Below are 12,592 nucleotides of genomic sequence, written 5' to 3'. Positions count from 1 at the left end.
ATATATGACAAACTTACCACCAGTATCATACTAAATGGAGAAAGACTAGAACCATTTACCTTAAAAGCAGAAACGAGACAGGGATGCCCACACTTTCCACTCATCAATATTTTGCTGGAACCCTTAGCCAGAGCAATAAGGCAAGGGAAGGACATCAAAGGGGTCCACATTGGGAAAGAAGAAATAAAACTATCCCTATTCACAGATGAAATGATCCTATACATGAATGACCCAATAAACTACACTCCCAAACTCCTAGAACTAATAAACCACTTTAGCAAAGTGGCAGGATACAAAATAAACCTTCAAAAGTCAATAGGTTTTCTGTATACCAACCATACACAAGAGAAGGAGAAATCATGAAAATGATCCCATTTGCAATAGCCCCCCCAAAGAATAAAATATTTAGGAATTAACCAAAGATGTAAAGGAAAATTAAAAAAGCCTAATGAAAGAAATTAAAGAGGATACCAGGAAATGGAAAAACATCCCATGCTCATGGGTAGGGAAAATCAATATAGTGAAAATGTCATACTGCCAAAATTGATATACAAATTCAATGCAATCCCTATCAAAATTCCAAAGACATTCTTTACTTAAATAGAAGTGTAATCCAAAGGTTCATATGGAACAGCAAAAGACCTAGAATACCCAAAGCAATTCTAGGCAAAAAGAGCAATGCAGGTGGTATTACAATACCAGACTTCAAACTCTATTAAAGAGCCATAATAATAAAAATAGCATGGTATTGGCACAAAAAAGACCAGAAGATCCATGAAACAGAATGGAAGATCCAGAAACAAAGCCACATACCTATAGTCCACATATATTTGACAAAGGAGACAGAGATATACAGTAGAATAAAAATGGCCTCTTCAATTATTGGTGCTGGGAAAACTGGGCAGCCACATATAGAAATCTAAAAATTGATCCTAACCTATAGCCATGTACAAGCATTAACTCAAAATGGATCAAAGACCTCTGTATCAGACCTGAAACCCTGAAACTGTTACATGATAGAGTAGGAGAGACATTAGAACTCATAGACACAGGCAAACTTGAACAGATTCTCAGGGTCACAACAGATTGGAGAGAGATTTGACAAATGAGACTACCTAAAAATAAAAAGTGCATAGACAAGGGCATAACTAATAAAGTAGAAAGACAGGCAACCAACTGGGAAAAGATATTTACCAATAATACATCAGGCAAATGCTTAATATTCAATATCCATAGGCAACTCAAGAAACTAATCCCCCTCATACCCAACAAACCAATCACTAAATGGGCAAGGGGAGTAAAGAGAGATTTATCAACAGAAGAGGTTAAAATGGCAAAAAAATGAGAAAATGCTCAGCATCTATGATCATAAAGGAAATGCAAATAAAAACAATCCTAAGATACCACCTTACACCAATTAGAATGGCCAAGATTCTGAACTCAGACAACAAAAAAATGCTGATGGGATTGTGGAGAAATAAGAACCCTACTGCACTGCTGGTGGGAATGTAAACTAGTACAGCCACTCTGGAGGCAGTTTGGAGGTTTCTTAAAGAACTGAAAATAGACCTGCCCTATCATCCCACCATACGACTTCTTGGCATCTATCCTGAGTATCATAATCCTGAATATAAGGACACCTGCTCAGCCACATTCGTCTCTGCACTATTTTAAACTCCTGGCCCCACAATAGCCAAGTGATGGAAACAACCCAGATGAATGGATTAAAAATGTGATATATATGTATATATATGATATATATACATATATATGCAATGGAATTCTACATAGTCTACAGACAAGATAAAATAATGGCATTCACTGGAAAGTGGATGAAACTAGAGGGTATCATATTGAGTGAGATAAGTCAAGACCAAAGGAACAAAAGGCTCATGGTCTCCTTGATATATGGATATATGGATATTCGGTCCAATTAGTACAAGAGCAATGACTCAATATTTGGGTATACAAGTTTATGGACATGGTCTTAGAGATATAAACATGACTATGTAGATATAAAAATCTATGATGGAATATATACTCTATAGACCTAATTTTATATTATATAGATTGATGTGTATCTATGACATACAAACCCTAGCATAATGTTAATTATGTTCTAAAATCTATGTGCCAGTGGTTGCATATAGAGATTACCTTCTTGAATACTTGTTTGTTAAACATGACATTTGAAATATGTTGTAAAAATCAGTGTTAATAAAATCTTTAAAAAAACAAAAACAAAACTAAGGAACATGAAAAATGAAAAAAAGTCAACAAAGAAAAGCCCAAAGCTGGCAACTTCAATGCTGAATTCCATCCAACACTTAAAGGACTGATATTTTTTGTTTTCCAATTTCTTCTAAAAATTCAAATGAGGGAAACACTTCTAAATTCATTTCACAAGGCTCATTTCACCCTGACTTCAAAGTCAAAGAAAAATACTACAAGTAGAGATAATTATAGGTAACTACAATGATAGATGCAAAATATTGTTAGACAAAATTTAATATGCCAATTTCACATACCATAACCAAATGGTATTTATTTTGGGATGGAATGATGGTTCAATAATTACATATATCCCTATTAATAAATATGCAATGCCACATGAAAAGAACAAAGAATAAAAGTCACATGGTCATCTCAGCAAATGCCACAAAACCTTTTAATGAAATTCAACGTTCTTTCATGATAAAAACTTAACAAATCAAGCATAGAAAGAATGCATCTCAACATAGCAAAGCAAACCACACACTAACATATATTCTTAAAAGGCAGAGAAAGTGATACCGTTAGATAGAGATGTGGTACATGCCATGATTCATTTTCTCCTTCTCACTCTCCAGAGTTAGAGGATATTAAAAAGTAAGGATGAGTCTGGTTGTGGTGGTGATGGTGCAGCAAGTATTTACAGGAAATGATGGAAAGCGTCTAAGAGTAAGGAATACCACCCAGGTAACAAGTGGCAAGGAAAAACAGAAATTTCATGCAAATAGATACTTCACTTTTGTACATTGCTGCTTCCTGATTCTGTAAGTGAATTTCAAACTAAATGTGACATCGAAGTTTTAAATTAGACTTAAGTGCACTCTATCTAAAGATAAGACTGTTTCTAAATTCAGAATGGCCTGAAAAGCTGCAGATTTTCCTAGGTAGTCTAAAGAAATATCCATACTGGGGGAGCATAATGCTGCTTATTTTGTATATAATCCCTAATTCAATCCATAAATAGATATGTTGAATGGGCTGATGAGGATTCATGGTTTCATTTGGATATCTCTCTGTGGTCTTCAAATGCCCTGTACTTCAGGGGACATCCAAACTCTGTCCCCTTACTCAGCATAACAGGTTTGCAGGTTTGCTTAGTGGCCTAGAGTCTGAGTCTCCTAGAGTGTATTTTGAACCATGCACTCTTTGGTGGAACTCAGAATCTTTCATGTGCTTTTTCTTTGACCCACACTGGGATAAATATCCTTGCCAGCGCCACTGTGTGTATAGTTGTTCACCCCTTTCTGCTGGATTTTTTTCCCATGTTCACGTTCAGTTAGCCGTTCTTAGCACTCCTCAGCGCTATCCAAGCCTGTTCTATCTTTACATAAGCGTCTAAACTCCTGAAAGCCAGCCACCCTGGTGAGCTACTCCTTGGCAGTACTTTGGAATGATCCTACACATTTCCATAGCTCAGCATAATCAACATCAAGGCTGAAAAGGCACTCCTGCATTTGTAGACATGAATGATTTCCTTGGATTCCATTCCCATCATTTACACATTTGGCTCATGTGGGAGGAAAACACAGGAAGGGAATAGAGCAGAATAGCCAGAATACTCAAATTCCTTTTAAAGGATCTTCCATCAATCATGCCAATGATCTCTTGTCTTTTGTCAGATGAACTGGAGAGCTGCAGCACTACTTGAGTAGAAAGTTTTTTTTTTGAGAGAAACAGCCATTGCCCTTAGATTGGGAAACTGGTCAACCTGGAATGAATCTAAATATGACATTCCTGCAGTGAATCATTTAAAATAGACAACAATAATATTTTCCCTTTTAAAGGACAAGGTGCTGGCTGGCAAAATATATTTGAAATGGTGAAGTAGCTTCCATTACTATAACCAGTATTCACTGTAGTACTATCTTAATCCCAGTCTTAAACTAGTAGAAGAGGCTTAGTTTTTAATGCATAAATACATATGCAGATGATGTGTATTGTGTTTATCTTTATGCATGTGATGTTTATGCATCCGTTACCTGGTCACGTATTATCACTCTGACATTATCTCCATCTTCTGCTGGCACCTCTGTAGATTGGCCAGGTCTTTAGCTGCAACTGCTACTTTATTTATTTCTTTGGTGCTTGTACTGGCACTTGAACTAAGGGCCTTAGCACTAAACCTTAGCTTTTTCTTTCAAGGCTGATGCTCTCGCACTCAAGTCACAACTACACTTTCATCTTTTCGGTGGTTAATTGAAGATCAGAGTCTCATGGATTTTCCTGCTCAGGTTGGCTTTAACCTGGGGACCTCTGATCTTAGCCTCCTGGCTAGCTAGAGTTGCAAAGATAAACCACGGCACCCCAATGCTTCATACTTTTAACAATAATTTAATGTCTATACTCAGCCCCTTAATCAAAAAACATAAAACAGAAACTTGGATTAAAAAGCAAGACTTGACCACTTATTTCCTACTAGAATGTATCTTACAGGCAGCAGCAAATACTGATTTGGGGTAGAAGGGTAGAAAAAAAAATCTGTATACCGAGTAAATGAACCCTGAAAGCAAGCAGAAGTAGCTATACTCATATCTGATAAAAGAGACTTCAACCCAAAATGAATCAATAGAGACAAACAAGGTGAACTCAGATTAAGAAAGGTAATAATTCATTAGAAGTCTGTAATATATATATATATATATATATATAAAACAAAAAAACCTACCTGACCCAAAAAACACAGCTAATAGTGCTTATCTAAAAATTTGCAAGAGGAGCTGTGACTTAAGCAATCTCCCGATTCCTAGCCTTAAGCAAAACAAAACAAACAAAAAAGCACTCAGCAACAATTTCCAGGCTCAAGACAGGCACAAAAAAATAGACAGACAGATATATTAGGGGAAAAAAAAGATTTCAGTGGCAAAAAAACCCTACATAATGATTGTGACAGACTTTAACACTCTGTTATCAGCAGGTAAGTCATCAGACCTCTCAAATATTTAGCAAAAACTTTAGAATTATATGACACTGTAGACCACTTGGACTTAACATTTATCTACAGAAAATTCCATCAAGCAATTACACATGACACAGCCTTCTCTGTCATCTGTGGAACTTTGACCAAAGTATGTTATGTTCTGGGACATAAAGAAAGTCAGTAAATATAAGAAAATTGAAATGATTCATTGTTTTTTATCTGACCACAATGGAATGAAACCAAAACAGAGCAATAAAAGAAAGCACAGAATATTTTCAAACAAAGGAAGACTGAATGGAATGGCATTTCATTAAATGACTACTTTGTTATTGAGACTAAAAAGAATGTTTCCAGAATCTAAATAATTTTTTTGAATAATCTTCCAGAACACTTGTGATATAGCAATAGAATTGTTAAGACTTAAAGAGAGTCTTCTCTGAAGAAGAACCAAAAATGGCCTATAGACACATAAAGAAATGCTCAACATCTCTGGTCATAAAAGAAATGCAAATCAAAACAACTCTAAGATTCCACCTCACTCCAGTTAGAATGGCCAGGACCAGGAAAACGAATAACAACAGATGCTGGAGGGGATGTGGCCAGGAGGGATCACTACTACACTGTTGGTGGGAGTGCAAACTCGTTCAACCACTATGGAAAGCAGTATGGCAGTGCCTCAGAAGGCTAAACATAGAGCTCCCCTATGACCCAGCAATTCCACTATTTGGCATTTACCCAACCATCCAGAAACTAGGGCATACTAAATCCACTAGCACAACAATGTTCATTGCAGCATTATTCACCAGAGCAAAGATATGAACCAACCTAGATGTCCCTCAGTTGATGAGTGGATCAACAAGATGTGGTATTTGTCACAATAGAATTCTATCCTGCTGTCAGAAAAAATGGCATCGACCCATTTGTTAGGAAATGGAAAGACTTAGAAAAAATCATATTAAGTGAAGTAAACCAGACTCAAAAGAACTTAAGCTCAATGGTTTCCCTCATTTGTCATAATCAGTAGAAACCTTGGGCTCTCCTAGCAGAGATTTGCAATAGAGCAAAACCTTGATACATGAGGCCATATAGTATGAAGCTAATTGAAAGGACCTCCAGGATATTGAAACAAAAGCCATATAATGAATGATTGTTGTCCTTAATGTACTATGTTATCTCTCATCTCTTTTGCTGTCCCTTGGCTATATCATATTGTTACAGTATCTCACTTTGTTATCTGATATATTGGATATATTTGTATTTGCTTATTTGAAATTGGATAGGGAAGGGGGGAAAACCAAGATGAGGGGATAGGGGGAGGGTACTGGGACCAAGGCATGTGAAAAGGTATCAATGTATGTGAATTAATGCACCTTCTATCTGGCAAATATCATGTAACCCTTTTATTAATTACATTAAAAATATTTTAAAAAAAGAATAAAGCTTGCAAAATGTTCTTGCAAGAAGAGAGGGTGGGGCTAAGGGTAGAATGATAGAAGAATGAGGGGAGGAAGGGGAGAAGAGTGCAGGCAAGAATTCATTTTATATACTGCAGATTTGAGAATTATAAGGGAAGGGGTAGGTGGAAGCATGTGAAGTTATCAAAGTGAACATACAGATCAAGATGCATTATATGTATATATATATATAAACTATTTCATTACATAGCACAAAAAAGTCAATACATAACCAAAAAATTAAGAAAGATGAGAGAAGTCGAGAAGGGTGAGAATGTTGAAAAGGTATTCATAAATTGGTTTACTGAATGGCAACTTAAAAAATAGAAAAACATTTTCAAAAGTCATTGCTTGTAGCATGACTGCCGAGCTAATACAAACCTTCAGAGATATCTCAAGAAATAACTTAATTGTTAATTGTTCCTAGAAAAACAGAACAAAGGTGAATGAATTTGAACAAATGGAAATTAGTGAATTCAAATTCGTTAATATAATTCCTGGAGTCAAATCAATTACAAGAAAATCAATGAAACACAGAACTGATTCCAAGATGAATACCTTAACCAATCTAACTAAAAAGAGGTCAAAGTTCCAAATTAGTAAAAATTAAAGAGGAAAATTGGGAGATTGCAACCAAACTATCAATGTCTATATAAAGGTACATACATAGATTCCTCCAAATTCTTTGGAATCTGAGGAGGCATTTTGCTGTTCTTTATTCACATCTCCTGCCTCAGTCTCATTTTTTCTCTGAAGCATTGTCTATTGTTTGTGTATCTATTCTTTACTGTTATCCACCACCTCGGGCAAACTTCACCAATTTCCTTTACTTCTCCAAAAAATGCTTCTGGGGGAAAAATTCAAAAAGAAAGCTTTCACACAGAGTGAACCCCACTTGACATCAAATAGAGAGACTCTGCAAGGGAATTCTGCAAGGAAGCACCAGATAGACCAAGTAATGATAATTATTCAACAAAGAAGCCTTCAAGAAGATCCAGAAACCAGTAACGTGACAAGTTATTGGTCTTCTCTGTGAATATCAGCTGTTATTTGTTAAAGCCGCCAAGGTATTAGAAAGAAGAAGATAGGAATAGAGCAATTTGAAGTATCAGAAAGTTCATTGTTCTTATTGAGATTCAGTCAGGTTAGTTTCTGAAACCTGCTTCCTGACTTGTTGCATGACTTTTGCTACTATCTGGAGTTTGACTATTTTGTCATTGTCATCTGGAGGAAAGAATCTTTACATTTAAACCGACATTTCTGCTGTTGTTATTGTAGTAAAGTTATGGTGGAATTCCTCTTGGTACTATCTCCTAAAATTTATTATGTGGCTAGCATAGAAGCTAGCTAATGCTACAGTAGAAAACAAGCATGTTCAAGGATATTCATTAGCATAGTTAAAGAACAAAGTGTTGGAAATAACTGAAGTACCCAAAGGTGAATGAAGAAACCAATGATAAGTATAATGAAATATTTCATAGCACAGAGAACACAGGAATCATATGTACAAATCATTTTAAAGTAGACAGAAAGGACAGCTGAGTAAGAATATACATCTAATTATACTTTTATACAAGAAAATTCCATGTCTATTGGTTAAAAACATGCTTAAAACTAGTAAAGAAAGGAAATGATTTGTAGAATATTTTTCAGAAAGATAGAAAAAAATAAGTATTGAGAGAACATGAATAGTGTAAACCAAGTTTTATTTCCTAATTTGGATGAGGGAATTTTAGATATTTATTTTATAGTAATGCTTTATGAGTTAAAAAGTAGTTTTTATCATTTATATAATAATATGTTATAAAAATGTTGTGAGACATTTAGAATAGATCATTTTCTTTATATATATATTTACATACATATATATTTGTACAACTTTAATAAGGAAATCCTGATAGAGTAGTTGAGAGCAGAGATTAGACTTCATTATTTCATGTATATAGGATGTTAAAAGATTGTCTGATGTTCTTGAGCTAGATTCCTATTAATAGTATTTATTTCAAAAGGACATTTTGAAATTAATGTCTGGTAGCCATGAAAACTTATCTAACTTAGATACTCAATAAAGAGAAGTATTTTTAGCAACATGGCATTAAAATACCCACATATTAATGAAATCTATGTTTTCATTCAGAAAACATCATTTGTGATTTTTGTGGTAGATGCTGTTATTTGACAAAATGGTTATTTGACAGTGTTATTTGACAAAAGTGAGAGTACACATAGAGCATCTGTAACTTTATAAGCCTGTATTATTTAAAAAATATCATCAAAGTGAAGTTGTTAATAAGAATTGACAAGTATCAATCTGTTCTTGTAAGTTGAAAATATCAGAGCCGGGAGTTTGGCCTAGTGATAGAGTGCCTGCCTAGCATGCATGAAGACCCCGGTTCAATTCCTAGGTTAGCACATACATATCAAAAAGCCAGAAGTGGTGCTGAAGCTCAAGTGATAGGGTTCTAGCCTTGAGAAAGTCCAAGGACAGTGCTCAGACCCAGAGCTAAAGCCCAGGAATAACAAAAAAATTTCTGCTTTTAGAGATAGTTTTATTTTCTATGAACACTTTTTTTTCTGGTACAGATTTGAACTCAAAGCATTGTTCTTGGCCAGCTTGTTTGCTTCTCTAGTACTTTACCACTTCAGCTGTCCTTCCAATCAAAGTTTTGCTAGTCATTTTAGAGCTGTAATCTCAGGGACTTTCCTGCATTGGCCTCAAAGCATAACCTTACAGATCTCAGCCTCCTGGGTAACCAGGACTACAAGTATAGCTACTAGTGCCCAGATATCTTCTAAATTGCTCTAAAAAGTATAAATAACATTGAAAATCATTTGCAATACATTTTCTAAAAATATGAAAGATTTCAGCATTTTCAAAATGGTATCAGTATAGTTATTTTCCATAGAACCAGGTACCAGTGTAGCCAAACTGGGCATAGGTAGATTTGAGGAATTGCTTTGGTGTGTGTGTGTGTGTGTGTGTGTGTGTGTGTGTGTGTGTGTGTGTGTGTGTGTGTGTGTGTGTTGTTAAAAACCTGGAAAACTTGAAAGCTCTCTAATTTCTACATATTTTTACTATGCCCTCTCATTTTGTGCCAAATAATTACTGCTTTGTTTGTATACTTTGCTACATATGAAAATTTTAAATGTCAACACAAAACTCACTCTATTTTGCCTGATCGATCCTCCTTGTAATTTCTCCATCTTATTAGTCTTTCAAGGGACAGATCATGTCAGGAGCCAGGAGAGGTCATAGTCAAGTCAGCATCAAGCTTTGTTACAAGTAATCATACTTCATCTCCAGAATTTTCATTTTCTCTGCACGTTTCTAGTTTCTTTGATGTCAATGTTATAAAAATTCAGTGATCTCTTTTCATTTATCATTTATCTGCAGTCCAGCACTTCACACAGGCCCATCCATGTTGAACAAAGCTTTTAATTTCTCTGTATTTTCTGAGATAAATTATTCCAGTGTGAAAAAAATTATACTACTATACTATGCCAATGTGATTATATTAAGGGATTGATTTCTGAGATAATGGGATAGAGTGCCTGAGAATGGAATGTAGACACAAAAATGTACAAAGAAATGACGGCTTTTATTCTTTTTTTGCATTTTGCATTTTACTTGATGAGCTAAGGGTTTGAATTCAGGACCACATGCTTGCTGGACAGGCACTCTAACACTTGAGTTATGTCACCATAATATTTTGCATGGGTTATTTTTGAGATAGGGTTTCAGTTTATGATAGGGCCAGCTTGCATTGTGCCTCTTATTTGTTCTTCCCATTGTAGCTAGTAATAAAAGATGTGTCACCATGCTTAGTGACTGGAATCTTAATTTTAAGCCTTTCATGTTTTTGTGTTTAATTTAATTTTTATTTTTGCCGAAATTGGCTTTGAACTTCAGTTCCCCTATTTCCATCCCTTAAGTTACTAGGATTATAGACTTGAGCCACCGTGCCCAAGTCTTTTTGCATTTCTTACCAGACAACTACTTAGCAATATACTCAAATAAACTTCCCTACCTTGGAAACAAAGTTCAGAATGAAATTAGCCCAAAGGCCATGAGTGATCAGTCTCCTGGCAGCAGTTATGCTAGGCGTGAGCATTATCAGTCTGGGACATCCCCATAAACTAACCCAATTGAATAATCAGAGTTCATTCTTGACCTTGAAGTGTGGGATCCATGTCTTTGTTATGGTCCTGATTATCCCAGAATTTCCCTTTCATCTTGACAAACAGAAAGATAATGTTCATCAAAGTTAATTGAACATAGTTTGAAGTATCTATGGCATGGCTTGCCTTAGTATGCATAATTGAGACTCTGGTCTGCTTTCATTTGCAGATAGCTCAGTGTCAGTGCCATAAACCAATTTCAAGATGATCACTTCTACTTGATTTTGCAGAGCAGGAAACTGAAGCCCAGAGATGTCACATGATTTACCACATATGAGAATATTTAAGTGACAGATCCTGATCCAATGTTTCTTGATCATTAGATTAGTTTTATTCTCTGTTCTTTTCTGGGGTGGGTAAAGCATTTGCATGAATTCTTGTACTTAACATAAATAGTCCATGTTAGTTCAGCTTATGATCAGCATATTCATACTACATTTTGTTGACTGTAATTAGCCCTCTAAAAATATTTACCTGTCAAAAATAAAACTTATTGTTCAAATCTTTGCATGAATAAATCTGTCAACTCTGAATGCAATGAGGATAGGAAGGATGATTTTTATGAGTAAATAGTATGTTAGCTTTCTAGTTGGGATTATTTGTGAGTTATCTCTTAAATGTCCACACAATTAGAAACCATGACTGTTAGCACACTAATTCTCTTTGATAGCATGCGTGGTTGTGTAAGTCTAACCTTAAAAGTTATAGAATAAATGTCTATTGTATGCCACTTAAATCATTTGAAAATAATATCCTTTACTATTCTTTTCAAATGTCCTCTTAATATGTATATGACATTACTCAAACATGAAAAATTATTCTTACACTGCTACTGAGAGACAAATTAAAGTTTTGTTGTTTTTTTTTTTTCGTAAAGCTGACTGTCTTCCATCTTTAAATATTTTGTTACTTTTGGTCATGAAAGGTTAACTATTAAGTACCACATTAATTAGTGGCCCCATAAACTTGTTCAGATGAGCAGTTAATGTCTGATTGCTGGTCATGTTATTCATAGAATGTCTTATTTTTTTTTTCTGCCAGTCTTGGGCTTGGGCTCAGGGCCTGAGCACTGTCCTTGGACTTTCTCAAGGCTAGAGCTCTCCCAGTTGAGCCTCAGCACCACTTCCGGTTTTTTTCTATGTATGTGGGACCAAGGAATAGAACCCGGGTATTCGTGCATGCTGGGCAAGCACTCTACCACTAGGCCAAACTCCTGGCCCCTATTATTATTATTTTTATGTAGCCTCTCATCAAGTTACTTCAGTAGACTTTGACTCCTACTACCAACAATGCATTGTGAAGTGTATACTCCAGTCCTACATTTTTAATCACACATGAAATTTAGGTATAATGGAATAAAACTCATTAGACATAAAGAAAAATTACCCTAGATTTTCTCTTAGATTTACAAGGCTCATAGTGAATATGCTGTTGGCCATATATATTTCCCTTAAGACTCCTAGTTGCTAAAAATATCAGATCAATCACCATCCAGATTGCATTATGAAGTGTGTGAACTAGTGCATTAAAAAGCCATGTTAGCACCAACAAAGTTTATTAGGGTAACTGCATTCAAGACACACATGGTATACCTTTAAATAGCACTGTTAAAATACCAAATAAAATGTCAACGTCTGTCAGGTCTCTGGCTTTTATAAATTGTTTAGACTGGGAAATGCTGGGGTTTGGACATTGTTCTTTTCATATGATGTAGAAAAGAGGAGACCATAAAAAGAAAAAGAACAATAAAGCATAGCTCATTTTTTAAGTT

The 12,592-nt window shown here is 35.3% G+C and overlaps 1 protein-coding gene across 1 annotated transcript in view; it reads right to left on the bottom strand.

The window, feature by feature from the left end:
* LOC150063042 (histone deacetylase 9-like) overlaps window positions 1–12,592 on the bottom strand; it is an 89,644-nt gene that overhangs the window by 73,742 nt on the left and 3,310 nt on the right. The gene's annotated exons all lie outside the window — the stretch shown is intronic.

This window comes from Megascapheus bottae, chromosome 5, assembly GCF_031878675.1.
Source record: "Megascapheus bottae isolate mThoBot1 chromosome 5, mThoBot2.hap1, whole genome shotgun sequence".
NCBI classification, from domain to species: domain Eukaryota; kingdom Metazoa; phylum Chordata; class Mammalia; order Rodentia; family Geomyidae; genus Megascapheus; species Megascapheus bottae.
This window is presented reverse-complemented; position numbering and strand designations above follow the sequence as displayed.